We start from the raw sequence: 14,826 nt of genomic DNA, 5'->3' as shown, positions 1-14,826 counted from the left end.
CTCTGCTGGTGTTTCGTGCCTCCTTCAAGAAGCCTGGCTGTGTGAGGACACTGCCATGTGCCTCCACACTGCACCCACTTTAGGTTTTCTCTCCAGAGCATTTTCCTGGGCACGTCCTTGAGAACAATGTTGCAAGCAGATCTAAGCCTTCAGGAAGTTCCAGAGAAGTGCTCAGAGAAAGAATCAAGTCACTTCTGGGTCCTGTATTTTGTTTCAAAACCAGCGAGTGCAGCTCGTATCCTATGCAGCATCTGGGTCACACAAGACATGGAGATACTGAATTAGGAATGGTGGGAATGTGAACCACATTATTGCCACATAGAAAAGCTAGAAGAAAAAACTGAACCAAATCAAACTAACTACTGTGAGTTCCACAGTCAGTGATATACAGAAAATGATGGGCAGTTTATTGGTGCCTAAAAAATTCTGTCATCAGTTTCCACATGGCATCCTGGAGCTCCTGGTTCCTCATGCTGTAGATGAGGGGGTTCACTGCTGGAGGAACCACTGAGTACAAAACTGCAACCCCCAGATCTAGGGATGGGGATGAGCTGGAGGGGGGCTTCAGGTAGGCAAACATGGCAGAGCTGAGGAACAGGGAAACCACAGCCAGGTGAGGGAGGCAGGTGGAAAAGGCTTTGTGCCGTCCCTGCTGCAAGGGGATCCTCAGCACAGCCCTGAAGATCTGCACATAGGACACCACAATGAACACAAAACAGCCAAAAGCCAAAGAGAAGCTAAAAGCAATAACTCTAATCTCCTTGTGGTAGGTCTGTGAGCAGGAGAGCTTGAGGATCTGGGGGATTTCACAGAAGAACTGGTCAAGGGCAGAGGGGAAGGGAAAATGTATTGGCTGTGTGCAGCACAGCACTAAGAAACCCACTGCCCCAGGCAGCTGCTGCCATGTGGACACAAGCTCTGCTGCCCAGGAGGGTCCCGTAGTGCAGGGGGTGGCAGATGGCAATGTAGCGGTCATAGGCCATGACAGTGAGAAGAAAAAGGTCTGCTGAAATGAGAAAGACAAACAGAAAGACTTGGGTAACACATCCTGAGTGAGAGATTGCCCTGGTGTCCCATAAGGAGTTGGCCATCGATTTGGGAACAGTGGTGGACATGGAGCCCAGGTCTATGATCGAGAGGTTGAGGAGGAGGAAGTACATGGGGGTGTGGAGGTGGTGGTCACAGGCTATGGTGATGATGATGAGGCCATTGCCCAGGAGAGCAGCCAGGTAGATGGCCAGGAAGAGGCAGAAGTGCAGGAGCTGCAGCTCCCGTGTGTTGGCAAAGGGCAGGAGGAGGAACTGGCTGATGGAGCTGCTGCTGTTGGACATCTGCTGCCATCCAGTGGAGAGACCTGTCCAAGGAGGAAAAGGCACAGTGAGAAGTTAGGGAACTCTTCTTTGAGGGAAACAGTTTCCAATTCACATTGACTCTCTGTATTCAGAAAGACTTTTGGCAGGTCCCTTTTTTGAGCTCTGCTTTGTGCTGGCTTGAGGGTGCCACTGCTGGGAGGAGGGTTGGCTGTGGGCTCTGGAGAACTCAGTCCTGCCTCGTTTAAGCAGAGATTTCTTAGAGGAAACCCACTCACCATTTCCCATAGTAATCCCCCTCCCTGAGATGAATGAGAAATGTCAGATAATTTCTCTCCCTTACCAACTGAATGACATCATGTCTCACAGCTTGTGGACCTAGTTCCCATGTAGATTCTTCCAGGGCAGGACATTCAGCGTTGGTTCCAGAGCAGAAGCTGATCCATACTGACACTCAAATATTAGACACCAAAAGCACCACGAAGGGCTGGGGGAACAGGAAAGAAAACTGCAATGCTCTAAAAAAAAATGAAGCAAGAAGGGCATGCTGTGCAGCCTTCTCCTTACCCTGCTGTGCAATCATCTCACAGACAGGGACACTGGAGGGCAGTCGCTTTTGTCTGCTTTGTTCTGTGTCTCTTGTAGGACACAGGCACTTCTCCTAGATTTGAGGTTCCCCTGCTGAGGCTGTGACTCTTGGCCAGATCCCATAGCCCTTGGGCAATAGGCTCTGCTGGGTGGGAGAGGAGACCTGGTTTGGCTCCGCAGAAGGCACCCTTTGATTGCAGGAAGGTGACCAACTTGTCCCTTCCATGGAGTTTGCAGTAGTTCATTCCCTGCCCAAGTCTGTCTCTGCTGCCAGGAGCTGTCCCTGCCAGGAACTGGGCCTCTGTCCCCATGTGTCCTCCATGGAATGGCTCACAGACCCCATCTCATCTCTGACATGCAGACCCCTCCTTGTTGCTGGGCACTGCCCAGCCCAATCCCTGCTCCTGAAGCAGCTAAGGAGAAGATCAGAGATGTAGTAACAAGAACTGGGGTCTCCATCCCTTCTCCACAAAGGAGAAAGAAATTCCCATTCCACACTACCCACCCAGCCTCCTTCTCTTTCAGGTCAATGCTGCCTTGATGCTTTTCCTCCAAAGGACCCTCAGCCAATGTCTTGGGCTTGATCTGGAGCTGGGAGCAGCCCTGGCTCATACATCACCCTCTGACAGCAGGATTCTGACACAAATTTCTCCTGCATGCCAGCTATAGGATGGGCCAGGTCTGGCAGATCCCTCCAGGATGTGCCCTGCGACCAAAGACTTACTGTGGACAGGATGTGGAGATTTCTCCTCCAGTGAACTCGGTGCCTTTTCCCACTCCTGGCTGTCGGTAACTTCTCTCTGCACTGCTTGTCTGCCCTTGCTGCCTGCAGGCAGAGCTCTCTGCCCTGCGGTGTTCTGACAGGAGCTGCTCCTGGGCAGAGATGTCTCTGTGCAACACAGCCTGTTTGCCATGAGCTCCCTCCATCCCAGGTGCCAGCTCAGTGCAGCAGCAGAGGACGAGCACAAGGCAGCCCTTTCTCTGCACCTGCCACTCCCTGGAGATGTCTCTGGCTCTCCAGGGCTGACAGATCTGGAAAGGCAGCAGGATCCTGCATGGGGAAAACAATCTGAAGCCTTCTGAAGTCACCCCTGAAAGTTCCTTCCTATGCACTGAGTGGGGTCTACGGGAGGTTTCAGTGCTCCCCCTCAGGAAGACAGGTGGGCAGTGACAGGCAGGGCATCATTTGATGGTTGTGGGGCAGGGATTCAGTGGAGTCAGCGCAGGCATCTTGGCTTCCAGCTATGACCCTGAAGCTGTAGGGGGATTGAGCTCCTGTGCCCCCCCAAACCCCACAGGAGGTGGGATTCCTCTTGCCTCAGCTCATCATGCACAAAATCATCTCAGAACATCTCAAGTTGGAAGAGACCCACAAGGATCATAGAGTCCAACTCCTGGCTCTCTTCAGGGCTACATAACACTAATTCATAGGTTTAAGAGCACTTTCCAGATGTTCCTTCAACTCTGACAGTCCAGGAGCTCTTCATCTCAGCTGCCAAGCTAGTGACTGGAGATGGAGGCCAGGAGCTGGTCCTTCAGGTGAAGCCCTTTGAGGTACACAAGTGGTCAAAGGCACATGCAGGTGACTGAGAACTGTAATGGAGCCATTGTGAGGGAGAGGGTTGTGTCTGGGGACCTTCAGGAGGGATCTCATGACCAGGAGTGCTGCTGGGAATCAGAGGCCACATCAGCTGGTCTCTGTGATGCCCATGCAGGGAGGTTTCCAGGTCTCAGCTCCAAAAAGTGTCACACCCCTGGGCACAGTGTAGGTGGTAGTTTCACTTTGGGCAGGAGGTCAGGCTGCAAATCCCCAGCAGTCCCCTTGCTACCCACACCTCCAGCAGCCTGTGCCCTGAAATGTGCCCTAGAAGAAGGGATCCAGCTGAAGGAGAAGGTATTTTGATTGTAGGCTTATGGGAAAAGCCAGAGAGGAAAGCAGCTCCAGAGAGCTCTAGTTTATCATGCACCTCAAAGCAAGGTCATATCTGAGGCCAGACCAGGTTGGCCAATAAAGGACAGTACTCACTCCAAGCAGGAGCCTGGCATCTACACCTCTGTAACAGAGACAAGGCATGTGACCAGCTCCCTGAAGACAAGCATTGGGAAGACATCACCATTTGTTCCAGCACTGGTTTCCACTGGGACAGTTCTTTCTGGTTCTCACTCTGCCCCACCAGTGAGACCTAAGGGTGAGCAAGAAGTAGGGAGGGGGACACAGACAAGACAGCTGACCCCAGCTGACTCAAGGGATATCCCACACCACACAACATCATGCTCATCGAAAAGATGGGAAAGAAGGAGAAAGAAGGAGAAAGTGAACTGCCCTGGAACAGGCCTGAGCATCTCACCAAGGTTCACCCAAGGTTCAGAGAAGCATGGCTCTTCTTCCCCTGTCCTGGCATGTTCTCCTGAGCCACCCAGGAGTTTTGTGTGCCAAGAGAATCAAAGCAAAGCCTTGGGACATGGGGGAATCCCAATTTCCCTGCTGAAAGGCAGCTTCTCAGTGCCAGATTCAAGCCTTCAGAGAGAGGATCCAAAATATAACATCCCCTTGCCTTTGGTCTCCACTCAAACCTGACCAAGTGATGGGAAGAAGAAGGAGAAAGCAGGTCAAGGCCACTTCTTCAGCCCCCATCCAGCTGAATTCCAGGGGTGTAAATGGAAATTAACTTGGTTTAATTGACATCTGATGGATTGACATCTGGAGCCACAACACAGGTAGGACATGGAGCTGTGGGAGCGAGTCCTGAGTAGGTCCACAAAGCTGATCTGAGGGCTGGAAAACCTCTCCTATGAGGACAGGCTGAGAGAGTAGGGCTTGTTCAGCCTGCAGAGACAAAGCTCTGGGGAAACTTATTGCAGCTTCCAGTACCTGGAAGAAGCTTGATACCCAGAGAAGGTTGCCCAGAGAAGGTTGCCCGGAGAACCTTGCCCAGAGAAGGTTGCCCAGAGAATGTGGTTGCCCAGAGAATGCGGTTGCCCAGAGAATGCGGTTGCCCAGAGATGGTTGCCCAGAGATGGTTGCCCAGAGAAGGTTGCTGCCCAGAGAAGGTTGCCCAGAGGAGGTTGTTGCCCAGTGATTCAGTGAAATGTAATAATGCTGAATAGATTGATGTAGATGTACCTTGAGATAATGAATATAACTTTAATTTGTGTATTTTAAGAATATATTTGGTTTGGATTTCAGTAGAATTTGGCTGTAACTGTGTGAGCTGTTTGGTGAAAGCAGCTACAAAACTGAGCCAGAACAGCGCAACAGCCTTGAAACTAGAGAAAGTGGAGATAGGGGAGTCATAAATAATGAGACCAACGACCAATTCAGAGACAGAGTATATCTTTTTTTCATCAAAAAGGGGTTCCTGACTAGTTGGTGCAGGAATGTGTTTTTGAGCTCAGGTAACCATGGAGAAACTGAAAGAGCATGTGCTGAGAGCGAGGAAGACTTCCAGCCTTCATCCCTGAAGACCACCAGAAGACCCCCTAAGTGTCCCTGAGCGTGCTCTACCTGGGAGGAGTGAATGTAAATCTGCATAACCCTGCCTTTTTGTGGAAATGATAATGAGTATGTGTAATTAATCTGTATCAAGATGAGAAATTTGGCTTTGAATGGCACACACACTCGGAGGATCGATCCCCTGTGTGCCCAGAGCTGCCATAAAGAACCCCTGCTGAACAGTCACCAAGGCTGGTGAGTTTGGCTTCTGGCTTTCCGAGGCATCAGGAGGTGCTGCTGTACGTTTAACAGGTTGAAAGGTGGACGCTGGTCGAGCTGGAACGTTTAGCACCATATTACACCCCTAAACCTCCATTCCCATATAACTTCCCCAAAGCCCTGACTTTTCCCCTCCAAATCCCACCATATTTCCCCTCAGGCACCACCACTACACCTCTCACACCCTCTTACTACAATAAGTGCCTCCCCTCCCTGTCCAACCCCTTCTTAACCCCCCAGAACATTTTATACCCTCCCAGCACCATATTACCCCCCAGATCCCACTCTAGTGGGGGGTTAATATGGTGCTGAGGGGGTCTGCAAGTAAGTGCTTGGCAGGAGAAAGGTCTCTTTCATGCCAGTGCTGAGACCAGGCATGTTCCATCTCGTATTGGCCACCTTGCTTTGCCTCCTTCTAATTCCACTGACTCGTTTTGCTCCTGGGAATGAGCCTGTTTATCTGCAGACAGTGAAGGGACTGGCATGGAGAGAAACAAAGCCTGTGTGTTTGGAATAGCAGCCACAGAGGGAAAGGGGATCAGGAGAAAATGGTTTTCTCCTTACCAATGAAAAGCCCAACACCAGCCCACCTTTGCAGCCTGTCAAGATCCCTCTGGATGGCTCCTTTCCTTCTGTTGTGTCACCCACACCACTCAGCTTGGTGTCATCCACAAACTTGCTGAGGGTGCACTCAATTCCATCATCCATGTCACTGATAAAGATGTTAAAGAGCACCGGTCCTAAGACAGACCCCTGGGGGACCCCGCTTGTCACCGGCCTCCACCTGGACAGACCCATTGACCACCACCCTTTGGCTACGGTCTGTCAACCAGTTTCTTATCCACTGGATGCTCCACCCATCAAATCCACTTCTCTCCAATTTAGAGATAAGGATGTGGTGGGGGACTGTGTCACAGGCCTTGCACAAGTCCAAGTAGATGACATCGGTCACCTTCCCTTTATCCCCCGATGCTGTCACTCCATCATAGAAGGCCACCAGATTGTTGAGGCACGACCTTCCCTTGGTGAAGCCGTGCTGGCTGTCCCGGATCACATGCTCTTCCCTCATGTGCTCCAACATGTCATCCAGGAGGATCTGTTCCATGATCTTCTCAGGCACAGAGGTGAGGCTCACCAGCCTGTAATTCCCTGGGTCTTCCTTGCTCCCTTTCTTATAAATGGGAGTGACATGACCCTTTCTCCAGTCCCCAGGGACCTCTCCTAATAGCCACGACTTTCAAATATGATGGAGAGCAGCTCAGCAACCACATCAGCAGCTCCTTCAGGCCCCTGGGATGCATGCCATCCAGCCCCAGAGACTTGCAGACATTCAGTCTCATGAGGTGGTCTCGGACTTGCTCTGCTCTTACAGTGAGGGGGGATTTAATCCCCTCAGTTCCCACCTAGAGGTGCAGGGATGCAAGGTTCTGGGACTTGAGAATGATGAGAATCCTGGCTGCCAGAGAAGACTGAGGCAAAGAACTCATTCAGTACTTCAGCCTTCTCCACATCAGTTGCAGCCAATTCTCCTTTCTCATTCACCAAAGGGGGTTACACTCTCTTTGGCCTGTCTCTTCTGGCCAATGTACCTGTCAAATCCCTTCTTGTTGTTGAACATCTCTCATCAAGTTCAGTTCCATCTGCGCCTTGGCTTTCCTAATCCCAGCTCTGCAATTGCCAACAGCATCCCTGGATTCTTCCCAGGCAACACACCCTTGTTTCCAGAGCTTGTATTTGCCTTTCTTTTCCCTCAGTTTTGGTCCTTGCTTAGCCATGCTGGCCTCCTTCGCCTCCTGCCGACTTTCTTATTCAGAGGGACAGAGAGCCCTTGAGCTCTCAGAAAGGCATCCTTAAAGAGTCGCCAGCTGTCCTCAACATTTCTGTCTCTAAGGACCACCTCCCAGGAGATCTTGGCCAACCAGTCCTTAAACAGCCTGAAGTTCGCTCTTCTGAAGTTCAGGGTCCGGATCCCACTCTTTGCCAGGCCCACATTCCTCTCTCCTCAGCTGCCTGCTACGGCCAAGCAGAGTGTGAAGGGGGTCGGCTTTCAGAGGAGATTCTCTCCCAGAAAAGTTTTAACCAGAGCTATAGAAAGTTTACTTATCAACACATAGACAATCTGACCGAACAGTTTATTAGACTTCTGAAAGATGGGAAGCTTTCCAACTCTCTGAAGCTGAAAGACAACACCAGAGAGCTGAGCACCATCTGAATGACCAAAGAGCAAGCAGAGGTGAGAAGCTGCGATCAAAGGGAAGTGCACACGTCCAGCCAGTCTGCTGAAAAGATGCCCTTAGGCATGGCCATGTTATCAGGAGAGGTGGAAACACCTGAATGACGAGGGAGATGAAAGAGACAGACTAATGGTAATGCAGGTACAGGGGAAGGTGAGTATTTCTTCTGCTGTCAACAGTGCACTTCCTGGAAGTCATGATGGGAAAGCATTGCCATTTCAGACGAGTAGTCACGTGATTCAGAAGATGAAAATGTGCTTGCAAAATTTTTATAAGTGTAAGCAAAATATTAAACCAAAGAATTTTTTTTCACCTTTTCTTTGGGAGCCTTTGCTGGACATTTAGCAGTTTCAAAGGTGGTTAAGGGAGTTAAATCCATCTGGTGATGGATTTAAAAAGGTGGTGTTACCCAGGGCTAAGTGCTAGGACCAATCCTCATTAATATCTTTATTAATGATCTCGATGATATGGTCAAGTGAACCCTCAGTAAATTGGCAGATGACACCAAATTGTGTGGGAGTGTTGATCTGCTGGAAGGCAGGAAGGCTCTGCAGAGCAACCTGGACAGGCTGAATCGATGGGCAGAAGGCAGATTTATGGGGTTGACAAGGCCAAGTGCCAGGTCCTTCACTTTGGTCACAATAACCCCTGGCAACCCCACAGGCCTGAGTTGCTGGAGAGCTGCCTGGAGGAAAAGGATTTGGGGGTGTTAATGCAGAGCTGGCTGAACATGAGCCAGAAGTGTGCCCAGGTGGCCAAGTAGGCAAGCAATATCCTTGCCTGTTTCAGGAATAGCGTGACTAGGAGGAGTAGGGAAGTGATTGTTCCATTATTCTCAGCTCTGGTAAGGCTGAACCTCGAGTACTGGGTGCAGTTTTGGGTGCCTCACTACAAGAAAGATGTGGCAACACTGGAGAGTGTCCAGAGAAGGGCATGTATTGGAAAAGGCTGCCCAGGGAAGTGGTACAGTCACCACGCCTGGACCTATTTAAAGGGCATGTAGACTTTGTGCTTGAGGACATGGGCTAAAGGTGGAAAAGGTGGGGTTAGTCTGTGCTTGGACTTGATGATCTTAAAGGTCTATTCCATCCTAAGTGATTCTATAGTACCCTTCCAGGAAATCCTTGTTCTGTCTTGGTGGGAAAGCATTGTCATTTCAGACAGGTAGTCGAGTGATTCAGCTGATAAAAAAGTGTTTGCAAATATTTTATAAAAGGCAGGAGAAAAATAAAGAAAATTTTGTGCACATTTCAAGGCAGACATCCCGGTCAACATTACACAGTGTCTGGATCACACAAGACCAGGAGATACTGCATTAGGAATGGGATGAACAGGGAACATGTTATTATGGCTTAGACAAAATAGAATGAACAAAAAAAATTCAAAACCAAACTGAACAAAAAACTACAGAACCTGGTAAATAAAGACTGCTCCTAATGTGAGCGAGATGGTCACCAACACACAGAATAAGATGGTCAGCTGGTTGCTGCTTATAAATATTGAGTCATCAGTTTCCACAGGGCATCCTTGAGCTCCTGGTTCCTCATGCTGTAGATGAGGGGGTTCACTGCTGGTGGAAACACTGAGTACAGAAATGACACTAACAGGTCCAAAAACAGGGAGGAGATGGAGGGGGGCTTCAGGTAGGCAAACATGGCAGTACTGAGAAACAGGGAGACCACGGCCAGGTGAGGGAGGCAGGTGGAAAAGGCTTTGTGCCGCCCTTGCTGTGAGGGGATCCTCAGCACAGCCCTGAAGATCTGCACATAGGACACCACAATGAACACAAAACACCCAAAAGCTAAACAGACACCGACCACAATGAGAGCAATTTCCCTGAGGTAGGCATCTGAGCAGGAGAGCTTGAGGATCTGGGGGATTTCACAGAAGAACTGGTCAAGGGCATTGCCATGGCAGAGGGGGAGTGAAAATGTACTGGCTGTGTGCAGCACAGCACAGAGACCCACTGCCCCAGGCAGCTGCTGCCATGTGGACACAAGCTCTGCTGCCCAGGAGGGTCCCGTAGTGCAGGGGGTGGCAGATGGCAACGTAGCGGTCATAGGCCATGACAGTGAGGAGATAGTACTCTGTTGAGAACAAAAATAAAAGGAAAAAGAGTTGAGCCACACATCCTGTGTAGGAAATGGCCCTGGTGTCCCACAAGGAATTGGCCATGGCTTTGGGAACAGTGGTGGAGATGCAGCTAAAGTCAAGAATAGAGAGGTTGAGGAGGAAGAAGTACATGGGGGTGTGGAGGTGGTGGTCACAGGCTATGGTGATGATGATGAGACCATTTCCAAGAAAAGCAGCCAGGTAGATGCCCAGGAAGAGGCAGAAGTGCAGGAGCTGCAGCTCCTGTGTGTCTGCAAAGGCCAGGAGGAGAAACTGGCTGATGGAGCTGCTGCTGTTGGACATCTGCTGCTCTCAAGTGGGGGGACCTGTCCAAGGAGGAAAAGGCACAGCGGGAATTTAGGGAACTCTCCTTTCAGGAAAAACACTTCCAATTCTTAGAGAATTTTTCTCAGATTGACTCTCTGTATTCAGGAAGATTTTGGCAGGTCCCTTTTGGGAGGTCTGCTTTGTGCTGGCTAGAACGTGCCACTGCTGGGAGGAGGGTTGGCTGTGGGCTCATGAGAACTCAGTCCTGCCTGGCAGCAGTCAGTAAATAGAAGGATGGGGTGATCTCAGACTAAATCCCCTGTGGATAGGAATGAGCTTTTCAGCACAGTCACTCTAATCTGACCTGATGGCAGAGCAGAGCTTTGGAGCTTTGGTTTTCTCCTGCCTGTACCTGAGGAGTGTTTCTCCTATCAGAACTGCCTGACATTGCTGCTGCAGTGCCAATGAAACCTTCCCCTGAGTGCAGAGTGGGGAGAGCTGCTCTGTCCATCAGCCCTGCTCTCAGCTGCCCTGTGCTGGACGCTCTGTGATCACACCCTGCTGTTCCCTGAAGAAGAAACTGGACCCCACAGAGAGCTGAGGAATCCAGTCTCACAGGGCAGAGCTCCAAAGCCCTCCTGCGGTCTCATCCCGCCCAAGGAGGATCTCAGCTCCCCACTCCCAGCCAGGGACACACAGGGCTCAGTGCAGCTGCCCACACACAGGTGATGAGTGGCATTGCCACGGCCTCTGTGCCAAGATGTCTCCTGCATGGGGCTCCTCTCTGGGGCACAAGAGTCCCTGGGAGAGCGGTGCCATTGTGGGAGGCAGCTGCAGCCCAGCAGGAGCCCCCTGGAAGTTCAAGTCCTACAGATGGGGGTCCTGAAGTGAGGGTCAGTACAGTGCCCAGAGCCCCAACAATGGAAATGCCCAAAGCCACAGTAATGGTGGGACAGAGACAGCAAGTACGGGAGGGGAAACAGTGAGAAATGGTCCAGGCAAGGCTGGAAGGACAGGGACAGACAGACAGACAGGCACTCAGGGGGTTTTAGTCACTGGGGGTTGGGTTGCCAATGAGAAAACTCAGCCTGTAACACTGGAACTCTGAGTGCAGAGTTTGTTCTGAATGGCAGAAACCAGGGGATCAGTTTGAGAAAGTGTAAGCACTGCTGGGGATGTCAGGGAGGTCCCAAATCCCCACTGCCAGGGCATTTCTGGGAGCAGCTCCTTCTCCCTCCCTGACAATGCCTCTGCTGCCTGGAGCTGTCCCTGCAGCTGCGTCTCTTTGCCCATGTCACCTCCTGCTCTGTGCTCTCAGAACTCATCCATCCTGCCCTTTGCTCAGCTCTGCTCTGCAGACCCCTCCTGGCATCAGGGCACTGCCCCAGGGAACCTCTGTGTGTGCAGGGCTTAGGAGATGCTCTGACAAGTCCTAATGACCAATGAGTTTGCACTGCCTGCTGCAAAGTTACCAAGAAAAGCTCAGCTCCCACTTCCCACCCAGCAAACAGGAGCCAAAAATTCAAAGTAAAGACTCTTTACCTGGAGTGGAAAATGCATCCTTGGTGTTCTTGAAAAGTCTCTGGGAAGTTCCCAGGGATCAGCTGGAGCTGGGAGCAAACCTGTTCTACGCAGCACACTGACAGCAGAAGGACCCTGCACTGTCCTTCCATGGGTCACTTGCCACTCTGGGGTGATGCTGCTGGAAGCCCAGCAGGCAGGCTGAGTGCTGACCCTGGCAGCAGCAGAGTCCCTGCCCCAGCACAAAGCTCCTGAGGTGCAGGGACCCTGTTCACAAGGACAGACCTGGCACCCCTGGGTGCACACACTGCTTCACACCTCTGCCTGCATGCCCAGGAGAAGACAGCTGTCCTGCCCTGTCCCTCTGATGGGGCACAAGGGCATCCCTTCCAGGCAGCACTTCCTGGACCTAGAGAGAACCTGTCCTCCTGACAGACCCCACACACTGTCCCATGTCCCAGCTTTAGGAGATCCCTCCAGGAACAGAACCTGCATTGCCCTGCACCCACAGGCATACCAGGGAGAGGCTGTGCAGATTTCTCCTCCAGTGAGCTCTCAGCATCTGTCAGCTCACTCAGCCTCACAGGTCTCCCCTTGGTGCCTACAGGCAGTGTCCCCAGCCCTGTGTGCTTGGCAGAGGAGCTGTTCCTGGGCAGAGCTGTCTCTCTGCAGCACTGCTGTGTTGCCATCAGCTCCCTCCATCCCAGGAGCCTGTCCCAGCTCAGCAGGAGAAGACCAGTTCTTCTAGGCTCCCTCTGGTGCCTCAGGCCTCATGTGTTCTCATCTCTGATGTTCCCTCCCTTGGCTGGGGAGAAATCCGTCTGTCCAGCAGATTCCTCTCTCCTGATCAAACCAGAGATGGACAGGAGAATCCCCTTTCCTTCTCTCCACATGAGACAGGACCCTCAGGCAGGGACAGGGAGGGGACTATTCCCCCTGTGAAAGGAAGGGGTTTAAGTGAGCATTTGGGCATTTCTTGGTGTTTCACAAGAACAAAATTAGGAAAAACAAATCTACAAAGCTCTGCTCTGCAGCTGGGGGAAGTGGAATCCACAATCCAGACAAGATCCTAGATATCAAAAAAGATAGGTCTTTGTGCCCCAAGTTCTCACTGCCTTGTTCTCCTTGCACAGGGCTTCCTGCAAAGAGGCAGAGAATGTCCCATGACAGCTTCATTCCCCACTTCCTCCTCCTGCCCTTGGCAGACACACGGGAGCTGCAGTGGGTTTCTCCATGCTGTGCTGCTCACAACCAAGACATGTTCCCTCCCCCTCTGCCATGGCAATGCTGGTGACCAGTTCTGCTGTGAAATCCCCCAGATCCTCAGCCTCACATGCTCTGATGCCTACCCCAGGGTGACTGGTTTTTTTTTGTATTTAGTACTTGTTTATATATGTGATGTTTTATGGAATAATGTGGGAGGTTTCAGCCCAGGAACCTCTTTAGACCCTTTCTCTTTTTGTTTGGGAGCTATTGCTGAACATTTAGCAGTTTCTAAGTTTGACCCTGGTAGAGTCGGAATTAGATGTCAGTCCAATTTAGGACTGTTCCTGTGGCTAGGAATGCCCTGATCCCAAGGGTAACCTGGTCTGCTGGTGGGCTACCCTGGGAGGTTTCAGGCCAATAACATCTTTCAGCCCTTACAAGGTTTGTTTGAAACTCTTGTGGGAGGTTTATCATTTTTGAAGCTGGATGCTGATATAACCTGAAAGTGACGTCAGGCACTGTTAGGACTGTTCCTGTGGAAAGGAAAAGCCTGAGCTTCAAGATTACTCATGCTGCTACTGCGCTACCTGAGGAGGTTTCAGGCCAGGAACATCTTTCAGATCTCACACCTTTTTTTTGGGAGCTATTGCTGGATGTTTAGCATTGTTGAAGTAGAACGCAGGTAGAGTCAGAAAGTGATGTCAGACACTGTAAAGACTGTTCCCTTAAAAGGAGTGCTCGGAGTCCCATAGTTACTGGGTGCTCGTGTGCTCCTATGGGAGGTATGAGGTCAGGAACGTTTTTCAGCCTTTGTACCTTTAGTTTGGGAGCTGTTGCTGGGTGTTTAGCACTTTTGACAGTTGGTACTGGTAGAGCTGGAAAATGACGTCAGGCACTGTTACGACTGTTCCCTTGGCTAGGAAAGCCCTGAGCCCCAAGGTTAGTGGTTCTCAGAGTGTGCAACCTGGGGAGGTTTCAGACCAGTAGGATCCTTCATCCCTCACAACTTTTGTTTGGGTGCTATTGCTGGATATTTAGCATTTTGAAACTTGATGCTGATAGAGCCAGAAAAAGATGTCTGGCAGCGTTAGGACCATTCCATTGGAATGGAAAGCCTTGAGCACCAAGGTTACTGGTTCTTCTAGTATGCATCCTGGGGAGGTTTAATGCCAAGAACCTGTTTTCAGCCCACACAGCTTTTGCTTGAGACCTATTGCTCTACATTTAACAGTTTTGAATGTGGAAGCTGGTAGAGCCTGAAAATTACTTCAGGCACATTTAAGGCCTCTTCCCTTGGCTATGAAAGCCCTGAGCCACAAGGTCAGTGGTCCTGTTTGTAGTCTACATGGGGAGGTTGCAGGCCAGGAACTTCTTTCATCCCTTGCACCTCTTGTTTTGGAGCTATTTGTGCAGTTTAGCAATTTAAAAAGTGGAGGACTGCAGAGCCATGCAATGATGTCAGGCACCAGTAGGGTCGTTGCCTTGGCTAGGAATGTGCTGAGCCTTAATGTTACTCTTGCTGCTAGTGGGTGACCTATGGAGGTTTCAGACCAGGATCATCTTTGGCCTTTGCCCCTTTTCATTTGGGAGCTAATGTTGGACGTTTAGAAGTTTCAAAGTTGGATGCTTGGAGAGCCCAAAAATAACATCAAGCATTGTTATGGCATTACCTTTGTAAGGAGAAATCTGAGCCCTAATATTACTGGGGCTGCTAGAGTGCTAACAAGGGAGATTTCAAGCCAGGAACCTCTTTCAGCCCTCACCCCTTTTCTTTAGGAACTATTGCTGGACATGTAGAAGTTTAAAATATGGACACTGGTGGAGCCTGAAAAAAAACATCAGGCACTGTTAGGACCATTCCTCCCACTAGGAATGC

General features: G+C 50.7%; 2 pseudogenes across 2 annotated transcripts; both read right to left on the bottom strand.

Moving 5' to 3' along the window:
• Positions 1-406: 406 nt before the first annotated feature.
• LOC311202197 (olfactory receptor 14J1-like) lies at positions 407-1,331 on the bottom strand (annotated as a pseudogene). Its single transcript has one exon. The product of its transcript is annotated as an olfactory receptor 14J1-like (transcript).
• Positions 1,332-9,334: 8,003 nt separating this feature from the next.
• LOC311202196 (olfactory receptor 14A16-like) lies at positions 9,335-10,259 on the bottom strand (annotated as a pseudogene). The gene has a single exon. The product of its transcript is annotated as an olfactory receptor 14A16-like (transcript).
• Positions 10,260-14,826: the final 4,567 nt, after the last annotated feature.

The sequence above is a fragment of the Gallinula chloropus genome, assembly GCF_964237585.1.
Source record: "Gallinula chloropus genome assembly, chromosome: 29".
NCBI classification, from domain to species: Eukaryota; Metazoa; Chordata; class Aves; order Gruiformes; family Rallidae; genus Gallinula; species Gallinula chloropus.
This window is presented reverse-complemented; position numbering and strand designations above follow the sequence as displayed.